This window comes from Argiope bruennichi, chromosome 10 (genome assembly GCF_947563725.1).
Source record: "Argiope bruennichi chromosome 10, qqArgBrue1.1, whole genome shotgun sequence".
Lineage (NCBI taxonomy): Eukaryota > Metazoa > Arthropoda > Arachnida > Araneae > Araneidae > Argiope > Argiope bruennichi.
Genome location: NC_079160.1, coordinates 112,545,175 through 112,556,740, shown reverse-complemented (window position 1 = coordinate 112,556,740; position 11,566 = coordinate 112,545,175). Strand labels below are relative to the sequence as shown.

Below are 11,566 nucleotides of genomic sequence, written 5' to 3'. Positions count from 1 at the left end.
AAGGTGAATTTTTAAAAAATGATAAAGGGTGGGGATGCAAAATTTAATAATACCGTGTAAATATACTAATACAAAGTTTCCTTTATTATAAATTGAGTCAATGGTTTAAAAAAAAGATGCTTGCTACAAGTAAGTCAGAAGGTATGAAAAAAAATTCTAAGTGGCAATGTGATATTTAAGTGACACTTGATTTTGGACTTGAATAAAGTCAAGGATATTTTACATTTTAATAAAAGGAAAGCACAAAAGTATTCTGAAAATAATGCAAAAATAAAAATGTTAAGATTTCCAAGCATCCTAGGCAGTTAGTTGCCTATTTTATTTATCTAATAATTCAGTTCTGAACCTGGCCACTAGCAATGCGTCAGAGCAATTCTGGAACATCATACCTGCCGTAAAATCATATGCATGAAGTTTGGCGCATCTTTGTCCAAAATATTATTTTACGTTGGTAGGAAAAAACTGCTTTTCTCTTTCCCTCCTTCTTATCTCAACTTCAAAATAGTTCTAATGTTACTTTAAAACAGGACTTTAATATAACTAACACTTCCCCCCCCCCCATCAATTTTCTTATAAACTTGCACAATATAATCAGATGTGATACTTTCACAGAACCATGGTTTTCCACACACACATACTCAGTTTTTGCCTTTTGCTTCTTTAACAAGGGGGGGGGGGAGGAAGGATTGCCTGATAGGAATTTTCTATGATCCAGAGAAAGTAAAAGTTCTTTCTTGCTTTTTGCACATCCTGTCGCGCCCTATTTGGCAAAACTGTTTAAGTTGCAAAGAAATATTTATCAGAAAAAAAAGGTAAAGGGGTCAAAATTTTTCAACATCTGAACCTTATACACAAAATGAAGCTGTTTGTAGTATCAATGTGACTAATACTCAGGGCAAATTATAAAACTCCAATTGAGTCATATCAATGAATGAGCAGGGAAAAAAAATGTCCAGGATATGCCGTCAGATCCATTGACCACGAAGAAAATGTTTGTTGAAATACGAGATATATTTACTATAAAATTCTGGTTTTTCCCTCATGTTTATTGTCAGATATATTTATACATTTAAATTTGTCCTTAATCATTTGGGAAAATCACATTTTATTTCTTTCTTTTATAAATATTTTGAAATGAATTTGAGAACTAATTGGTTGTAGTTTTGATAATTTTTTCTGTACATTTGCACAATTCCTACTTTTTGCTTGTTTTTCCTTCATGCGATGTTTTGTATCCCATTTTCGAATTTCCTCTCTTTTTTTTCCCCTTTTGGTTAATCTTGCATCTCTGCATAATTAGTTTTGTCTTTATTTTGTAGTATATTGAAGAAACTCAAATAAGAATTTTTGTCATTTTCTGAACCATTAGGTTCAGTGTTTGATATGTGTCTTCAATTTTGATGGTAAGAATAACAGTTGGTTTTGAGTTATCACTTTTACGTACAAATGGACAGCTAAATGGTCTACCTATTGATACATTTAATCCAAAATTAAACACACAATATTAATTTGGATGGGAATATCATTTACTAGTTTTCCTCCATCTAATTTGTTGCATATACTATAATGGGAAAGACCAAGAATGCCTTACACGACTTTAAACGAATTTTAGTTAAAAAAATATAGATCATTGGCATGAATCTAGCATTTTTAATGAATCTATTGTGAGAATATGTATTTTTGACGCCTTTTTGCTACTCGACACTAAAATTCGACGAAAAAAGTGCTGTTTTGTCACATAACATCCCAGATTTCATCGTTTTTCTACGCTTTCGGTTGCATTTACATACAATCAATCGACAGACAATGAAACTTTTCACAGATTTGGTTCAAAATTTGATAAGTATTTTAATTGCTAAACTTAAATATGAAATTTTATCGACTTGGCTCTTTATGTTTTGTAGTTATCGAGTTCAGATGCACTGGAATAAACAGGTAAACAGACTGTCTTCTGGATGGATTCCATTCAAAATGGATGGAATTTGATCGTAATTCTGTGGAACAAATTTCAGTCGTCTAACTCAGTGTTTTTGAATTATCGTGTCCAAAGACATATATAATGTCAAAATGCATTTTCCGGACCCGAGGGAGTTCGAATTTCTCGGTGATTGTAATACCTCCTCTGTATTTCGTATACGACAAAGTAAGAAAGAATATGGAACAGGAATGTATTTAAACCTTCAGAATCGCAATTTTGTACGCTGGGCGACCTGCTCATTACTACGTTTCCACCAATGTCCGTTGTTTGTTTTTTTAAGAATGCGATCAACTTGTTGATTAAAATCTTCTGTTGCGATGGTCTTGCGTCCTTGTCCCATTTCATCAAGAATGTGGCTTAGAATCGAATGATTTTCATTTCTTCCCTGTATTGAAGTACTACAATACCAAAGCTTCCAAACTAATGAGATGCTTCAAAAGAGTTGAGGCCATCATTGTGAAACGTTGTTCGCGTATGAGTTAACAAACCTGGTCCACTGATATGACAAATGCCCGAGTCTTCACGACGATTAAGTGGAAAAATAATCACGTTTGTATATAATCTTTGGTAATAAATTCATTTTATTCTCTACTCTTATCATTTTTTATGATCCATACGAGGGTCAATATTTTTATCATTTTTTTATTATTAAAATATTGATCTCCTATAAATTCTTAAGTGTACAATGCAACTATATGTGTAATAGCATGCGACACAAGCATTCTTGGGACGGCGCACCCATTGATAGTTTAGTCTGGTTTAGTTATATTAAGTCCCCTTTTAAAGCAACATTGGGGGCTACTATGGGACAGACCTCACAATTTTGAACCGCAGTCAAATGACGAGGACGACACCTGAACTGATCCCCCCCCCCTCTCCAAACGTCCATAATGCACTAAAGAGAGTACATTTGGCCCCAACGGATATAGCGTGCACCAGATCCGTTTACACGACAATTCTTCGATGGAATCGGGTCTTGAAACTAGAACCCTTGGGCACACTTTTTGAATATTTATTTCGAATACTCTAAATGTTTATTGTTGAAAATGCATTCTTATTATTATTGTATGTACAAGTGGTTATCAATATAATGGAAACATCTGTGAATAGAAATAACATTTAAGAATACGGCTCGTTAACATATAAAAAATGCAAATTGTATATAATCAGAGCTACCAGTTTTTTTGATGAAATTATATCCATCTTGGATTTTCATCAAAAGGATAAAATGTCAGACCTTACAGACTTTCAAAAAGGTCAAACTCCGACTAGCTGGAGCATCTGCGATTGAAAAATCCCAGCTTTTCGGCGTTTCGGATGGTATGGTATCTATAGTCAAGACAAGCCCAGCAAGCAAAATTATGGATGAATGAAGAAGCCAAATGGAAGATAGGTAATGAAGCGGATTGTGATGCATAAAAAGAAAACAACAACAGCCAAAGTGATCACAGATCTGGATTCTCCAGGGTCAGTTGTTACAGTTTGGGAGGCACCTTCATAAAAGAACATTTACGGCAGAGCAGACATTCCCAAGACACTTGTTACAGATGTTAATGGTGAACGTCGTCTACCGTAGTAAAAGAGAGGTGTGATTCAAATCCTTGATACGATCTTACCGGTGATATTCCGATTACAGGTCTTGGATCACGATAGAAAGCAACAATCGATACGATCTGTCCAATGGAAGCTCTCGAACAAGAGTTCAATCATGCATAGGGAAAGTCTCTTACCTTTCAGCTGTCAGGTATGGAGATGGTACGGGCAGCCGTGTTGTGGTTTTCTGCAGGTCCAATCGTAAGCCTGAAAGGAGGGATTAGTGCCAAACAGTAGACAAATTTTTGCTGATGATGTCCATCCTATGATGCAAACTTTGTTTCCTGCAGGAGATGGAATTTTTCAGGATGATAATGCTTTTGTTCATGTAGTGGCACTTGTTCAATTGATAAACATGGAGTGCAACATCTACCTTGGCATGCTTAGTCCTCCGATCTTCGTATAACCGAAGCATTGTGGTCTATTTTAGAGTATTCAACCAGAAATCGATATCCTTCACCGGCATCTCACCCTGAGCTTTCACAATATCTCCCCGTAAAATGGTACAAAACTCCTCTGAACACTATTCATCACTTGTACGATTCAATTCCCAGCGAATCCAAGATGTATTGCTTGTTAAAAGTTATCCTATATCTTATTAATAAGGGTTCTTGCATTCGTTTGTGGTATTACCATTATTCTGATAACCACCTGTATGACTTGCTGTGCTGTTATTCATGCAACCAATTCTATCTTTGTACTATAATTATTTTAAACTAGACGCCTTTTGCAACCAGCTGGTTTGTCAAGAATACTAGCTACATTTAAATTCCTTAGATTCCATGCCCTTGATTCCGTCAATAAACTATTTTTAAGCATCAAACTACAATGCCCATTGAAGCAGTAATATTTCAATAGGGCTACATCGGTTTATTGAGTGCGTGAACTTTCCTAATAGAGACTAGTTCTATAACATCATCGTATAATTAAAAATGTAAAGGTGCGGCTCATCTATTTGCTAAACGTCGTGGTATTATGAATACACGTTTTGCAGACACAATTATAAAAAGAATCTTATTTAGTTTTCCCACAAAAGAAGAAAAGTACACGTTTTAATATTTTTTCACGAATATTAAACTGATATCATTGAAAAGATAATTTCTTGAATTTTAAGATGATGTAAAAATTATTTTTAGGTTGTAATATTTTCGGAAAATATCGTGGAAAAAATTTTAATTAATGAAAATTTTAAACAAATTCACCTTTCAAAGTGTATACGTGCCAAGGCTAGTAGCTCTAGATCAAAAGTATTAAGTGGCTTATAGCGTGCCAACACATCGCACACTTTATCAGGAATATCCGTTTCTTTTAATTAATTCTTCAACAAAGAGCTTCCTAAAGCATTGGACCTTTGTTTTGTGATCCTTTGTTCGATTGTAAAAGTGATTTGTTTCTCTTTTATCTGCTGTCAAAGTTTGTTTCATGAATTTAGAAACTGTCTTCACAAACACCGATGCTCGCGACGAATATCTGTTGTTGTTTTTTTTGTTATGGCATTTTCCATGGACAAGCCCGCTGTACGAAGACAGCGATTTAAGCCCCGATTGGATGCATCTCTTGTTTTTTCAGTAGCGCCATCCAGGGCGAAGAGTACGACTTAGCTACACACACGTCACAACCCTTTTTACGAGGCGGACTTCATTCACTCATCCACAGATCGTAATTTAGACCTGAATCAGAGAACGATCATCCCTGATCCAGTACCCAAAGGGGTATTACTCTCGACATAGAGGACTTTGTGACCACGACAGATTTATAGTCACCACACACACGAGGGAGTCTTAGGCCGGCGGGGTTCGAACTATTAACCCAAGGGACGCGAATCCAACGGCCTACCAACTAGGCTATCCCGGCCTGCTACGAATATCTGACAAAGCTGGTTGCTGACCTAAGGTGGGCCACAGACGGATCTTTTGTCTTTAGATGTCGGTATATTTCTAAATAAATATATTATCAACTTATTTCCAAATAAATATATTTTTAAAAATACAAATTTTGTGAATTACAAAATATGAGGATAATATTAACATTTTGCCAAATATAGTTTGTCAAACTTCTGTGTGTTATATTCTATTCACTTGATATTTATAAACATCGAACATATGATTAAGTAATGTTGTTTACAAATGAGGATGCCAGGAATCATGAATCAATATAAATAAATTAATAATAACATATACATTTTTCACAAAGTAAATAACATAATCAAAATAACTTAAAAGAAATTCCTGGCATAATTACCAAGTTAAAAATTTGAAATTCATTGGATCAGTTCTTTGAAAGAGGGGGCCTGATTATGAGTACCGTTTAGGACCGCAAAAGGCCTGAATCCGCTATTCAGAATATTAAATAGCATCCATCTAATTATTCTGCTTGCATTGGACAAATATAATACTAATCAGGGGGGGGGGTCCCCCAAAATTTTCTCGTATTCTTTTGAGTAAAGGTGATATTCCCCCACTCCACCTTTCGCAGGAAAAAAAAAAAATGTTTGTTTTGGGAAAGTCAGAGAACGTCTTACATGCCATTGGCAAACAACAATTATTAATTTATCAAATATTAATTTTGGCTAAATGCTATCAAATATTAATTTTTGGTGTGAATTTATCATTTTTACTGAATCTATCGGATGATTTTGGCGAGTTTTTGAATGATTAATCTCTGATATGCGGGTAATAGTATCCGAAAATCGAGTTTATGTATTAGATACATTCTTCCCAACGAATTGAAAAAAAAAAAAAAAAAAATCTGACACAAAATTACTATTGTAGCCACAAAATCCGTTTCCAAATTTGATGCATTTAAGTCGATGCATTTTTGAGTTATCGCGTTTAAGTGTTTCTGAAAGTGCAGATGACCAACCCAACTATTGTATTTGGCTCAAAATTTGTATTTGGCGTCATTCCCAAAGATGTTAAATCTGTGTACTGATTTTTATCCATCCATTTTTCATCGATCTGTTATCGTGTTAACTTATATTCGAACAGCCGTGCAGATAGATCTCCTCCGAATTGATTTTGCTCAAAAATTGATACAAATTTATAAATTTGGTGCAAAGACCATACACCAAATTTCACCCGTCTAGTTCAAAGCATTTCTGAGTTGTCTTTATCATAGACAGATATTTTCTAAAAATGTGTTTTTCGAACTCAAGAAGTTCTGAAGCATAGAAATCCGTTAAAATCTCGAATTTGAATTTTTGTACGATACCATTACTTCTGCACTTCGAATTTGAGAAAGCAAAAAGTGCGCTTTTGAACTCGAATGGAGTCTGAAACGGAAAATATCTAAAATGAGTCGGTGTTGTAAAAGTTAAAATATTGAGGTCGAAATTTTAACGATTACGATGCTTTAAACTTTTCTATTTCGTATCCTTTTATACAAATAACTACATTAAAAAAACAATTTTCTGAGAAGTATGAATACGTCTAAGTTACTCGCTGTTGCGGGTATTTCAAAAGATAAATCATTTTTCAATAGTTACACGAACTTCAAGGTAAAAGGTATTGATCTTTTTTGCTAGTCACAATATCAGAAAGATGGATTTTATTTATTGAATCGTAATAAACAATGTTCACTTTTGTGCATTTTTATTTTAGTTATAAAACAAAATTATTTTTTGGAAAAGATGCATGAAAAATATTTTTCAAAATGTCTGTTTATTTTTACCTGACACTGCATTGTATTTTGCTTTTTAGCATGATGTTGTGTCTTTGAAGAGAGAATAAAAAGTATAGAAACAATCGAAAAAAATTCTGAATTTAAAATGCGAATCAAATAAAAAGAATTGGATAGTTATAAAAAGTATTTACTAAGAACTAGTCCTTTAAAGCGAGCAGCCGGCTCACCAGGAATATTCTTTATATTTGATTTCAGATGAAATACTTATTATAACTCCAAGTTCGTCATTCTTCAAAATTGCCTCACATTGAACTCGTGTTATTTTAAATGTCTTAATTAAGTTCTGTTTATCGTGTGCATGAAACTTTCTAATGGTGACAGTCCCATAACATCATAGCGCAATTAAAAATATAAATATCCGACTCATCTAATTTTCGCGATATTGTAACTTCACAATTTTTTTTTTTAATCTTGTAAACTGCACAAATATTAAACAGAATCTTTCATCTTTAGCTTTCAATCATTGTAGAAAATCACGCGATTAGGTATTTGATGAAACGATGAAAATGGTCTGAATTTCAGAGCAAGAATGTAATATATTGTTGGATATCAGGCAAAGATATTTTTAAAAAATTGAAAGAAAAATGTGTATGAAATTTAAATTAGTATCTTTAAAACGCAATTTTTTTGAATTTTAAGTTGATGTAAAAATCATCTTTGAGTTCTTATGTTTTCGGAAGTTATGGCTGAAGAACATCTAAATTTCGCTTACTTTTTAATTAATTAAAATTCTAAATAAAACTTCAGAAAAAAATTCTGCCAAGGGACCGCCAAGGTAAAATATATATGTTCCTTGGTCGCCAAGAGAAAATATATATGTTCCTTGGTTGGTAGCTCTAGGTTAAACAGTTTGGCCTGTAACACCAATACAAACACACACATTCGCCTTTATTATTAGTAGTGATAGAGATTTGCCTCTTTCAATTCCAATAATTAATATATTTCTTTAATTAAATACTTATTGTATTGTTCAAAATTAATTAAAAAATTAATTGGTGCAAATAAGCTTTATTACTTAGCGTAGAATTAAAGGTTTTACAGTATCTACGATTACGACGCACGAACTGGCATGCATATCTCTCTATATAAAAATTATTAAATTTTAATAAATTTCTTAGAGTTAAAAATTGCCCTGTAAATATTTATAGATTACTAGCCATCTTTGACGATAAGTTGGTCCACTGAAATTACTAGTTGTTTAAATTTCAGTTAAATATTTATTATTAAATATCTGGAAATACGCCAAACTGTTTCTGTTTTACTGTTTCTTGATATACACATTAAATGAGAATATTCTTTTAACAAGCTCAGTGTTCGTTAAAAGTATAAAGTATTTTATCTATTTAGTTCTGAATTCTTAATGCTGTTCTTTTAGTTACCCAATGAGCTTTTGAACTTATACCCTTCTCATGTTCATTTTAATTTTGGATGCTTTCGATTTTCTATTATTACCATCTCCGTAAGATGCAAGTACAACTAGTTGAGAACCTCTGTTTTCGCATATAGAGAGAATTCATATTCCTTTACAAAACTGCGACGAACAATTTTCCTTAAAAAAATAAAAATATCAAGAGTTTTTGAACAAAGAATAAAATCTTCTGACCTACTTCTCAATTCGGGCAATATTATATGGAAATATTTAACAATAGTTTAAATAAGTGTGTGAACTTTTTTTATCAATAACATTATATCATCCCCCCATAAAGTAGAAATCTATTAATTTAGAGGCCATTCATAGTGAAAGTAATGTACCAGGAGTAGCTTTGGTGCAATTCTTAGATTTACAAATATATTCATTTTAAAAACTGGTGTTAATAATGTATTATTTTGTACTCCATTAAGCGCATTAAACATTAATCACATTTATTCATGTATTAGTTTTATTTTCTTTCATAAATAAAACTCTTTTTTTAATCGGATTGCATGTTTCTTATACTTCTTTAAGTCTATTATTGAATTTCCCACGTTCCTATTAGTCCAGCTACAAAAGAAGTTCAAAAGCTTAATAAAATTCTCAGTACGCTTTCTATTCATTTACTTTGCGGCGTGATTAGAAGCACCAAGATCTAATTTTTATGCTTAAAATAATCGGTTAGAATGTATAATTTATCATTAAAGAAGGGATTATTCGTTTTGAATATCTATTTCAACATTTCGAATTTTTATAAAATTCGTTTTAGTTTTGCAGTTTAAATTGAAAACCCTTTCATTAATATGATAATTAGGCATAGTATCGTTTTCTTTTTGTGTTTACTGCTTAATCTATCATTACATTGAATGAATAAATAACATAACATAATAACGGCTTCTCTTCTTTTAATTGTTTACTAGCCGCCTTTGAAAACCAGCTTGCTCACTCGGAATACTGTCTTTTCTTTATTACAAATTATTAATATAGAATGCGTTTATTTAAAATCTCACACCGCCTCTTTTAATTGTTTACTAGTCGCCTTCGACGACCAACTTGTTCGTTCAAAATACTGACTTTCCTGAATATCAAATTATTAATATGGAATACTTTTATTTAAAATTTCACTTTTGATGCTGGATAAGACAGAAAAGTAAGAAATAAACAGAAAATGAAATTCATGCGAAAATAAATTACCTCTTTCCAAGTCTGCGTTTAAAATAAAAACATTTAAATGCAAATTAATATCTGCACAAGGCCAAATTTACGAACAAAAAATTAACAGGTAGGAAAAATTGCAGAATATATACCCAAAATTGATAAATCCAAGCAGCAAGTGTGACGTTTGTGAGCCTCATGGTTCATGGATTTCGATATAAATAAGTCAACGAATTTAATTTTATTTTTATATTTTTGACTGCAGGCGAAAATAAAAATATTCATCATTGTTTTAGTGAACGATATATATTCTACCAAATACATCACTCTAATTCATGCCCTGTTGAACCCAGTAGTCCTTGCCTTGTTTCATGTCTATGTTTAATTTAATTATATTAACATTCCATTTGGAAGGAATTCTAGGGTTATTTCAGAACGAATCTGGTAATTTTGAACCCCATTTAGATGACGAGGATGTCACCAGAGCTAGCTGTCCCTCTTCAAACTTCCTCACCACACCAAGGGAGGAGGGATGTTTGGTCCAAGATGTCAGGTTCAGCATACACCAAGCCCCCATACATGGCGGATATTTAGTGGAATCTAGTTGCGAATTTGGAGTCCTTTGGCCTGAAACCGAGACCTTATCATCAGGTTACCAAGTCTTTTCATGTCAATAAATATTCACATTCTTAAGAGATTCCTTGAGAAAGGAACTAAAATTTTAGATTTTCTGATTTTATTTTCATAACCATACTATTGAAAATTATTTTTGATCCCATTATTTATGTTACCTAAATATAGGATTTTCTGTGCGTTAAGTATATTTTAACACATCATAAGGTCAAAAAACGATAATTGCTTATTCTAATTTATTTATCTATACAAATGGAAATTGCTCATGGAAGTAATAGTCTGCATTAAAGCTTTAAATACAAACAAAACCTTAAGAATTATACATCGAAATGGAATCATATATATATATATAACCACCGCCACAACGCAAGTAGAATTTAAATATTTTTTTTACCACTCAATCATGAAGTACAACCCTTGATTTTTAAACTTAAAAAAATAAACAAGTGCGACCTGATTTTCCTTCCTTCTGTTTAAACCTACCGTGTAGGGGCATGGCTTTGAGGATGCACCGTAAAATAATTTATTTTTATTGAACACTATAACAAAAGCTTAGGGTTCATTCTAATCCTTAAAAGATGTGAAATGGTGTTAAATTTTGGGAACAAACCACCCACTAGCGAAAACGGATGTTCAAAAATAGATCACAGTCTTGGGAATTTTGCTTACTTTTTAAAGACGTGATCCATTACGTCATTATTGTTTTTATCATAGTTCTCAGTTTGGCGATCCCATAGACGTATTCAAAGAGAGATTGGCTGAAAAATCAGGTGAAAATTTCGCGTTGGCGACAATGTAGTCTTTAAATAAAGCAACCCTGAGCTGTCAGACGAGTTCAATTTCACGTGCGAATATTGTTTGGTGGTTCGAAAATCGTTCCGATTTTGCAGACGCGGCGAACAGCTAGCGGTTCTGATACATCGAAAGTAAGTTGATCGGATATTTATTCTAATTTTTAATTACTCGGAGTTTGGTCTATTTCTGTGACCTCATTAATCGATGAGATAAGAAAAATTATATGAGGAGCGGGCTTTTTTATGTCGCTTTTCTTTTTTCATTTCGATTTATGTATGGAATAAAATTGTGCATTGTTTGAAGCTATTTTTGATTGACAG

General features: G+C 32.7%; 1 protein-coding gene across 1 annotated transcript in view; it reads left to right on the top strand.

Annotated features, from left to right (window-relative positions):
* The first annotated feature begins 11,277 nt into the window (after positions 1–11,277).
* Positions 11,278–11,566, top strand: part of LOC129988855 (calumenin-like) — a 33,428-nt gene continuing 33,139 nt past the window's right edge. Inside the window, exon 1 of the mRNA XM_056097133.1 lies at positions 11,278–11,377. The gene's annotated coding sequence lies outside the window, so the exon portion shown is untranslated. The remainder of the gene's footprint in view (positions 11,378–11,566) is intronic.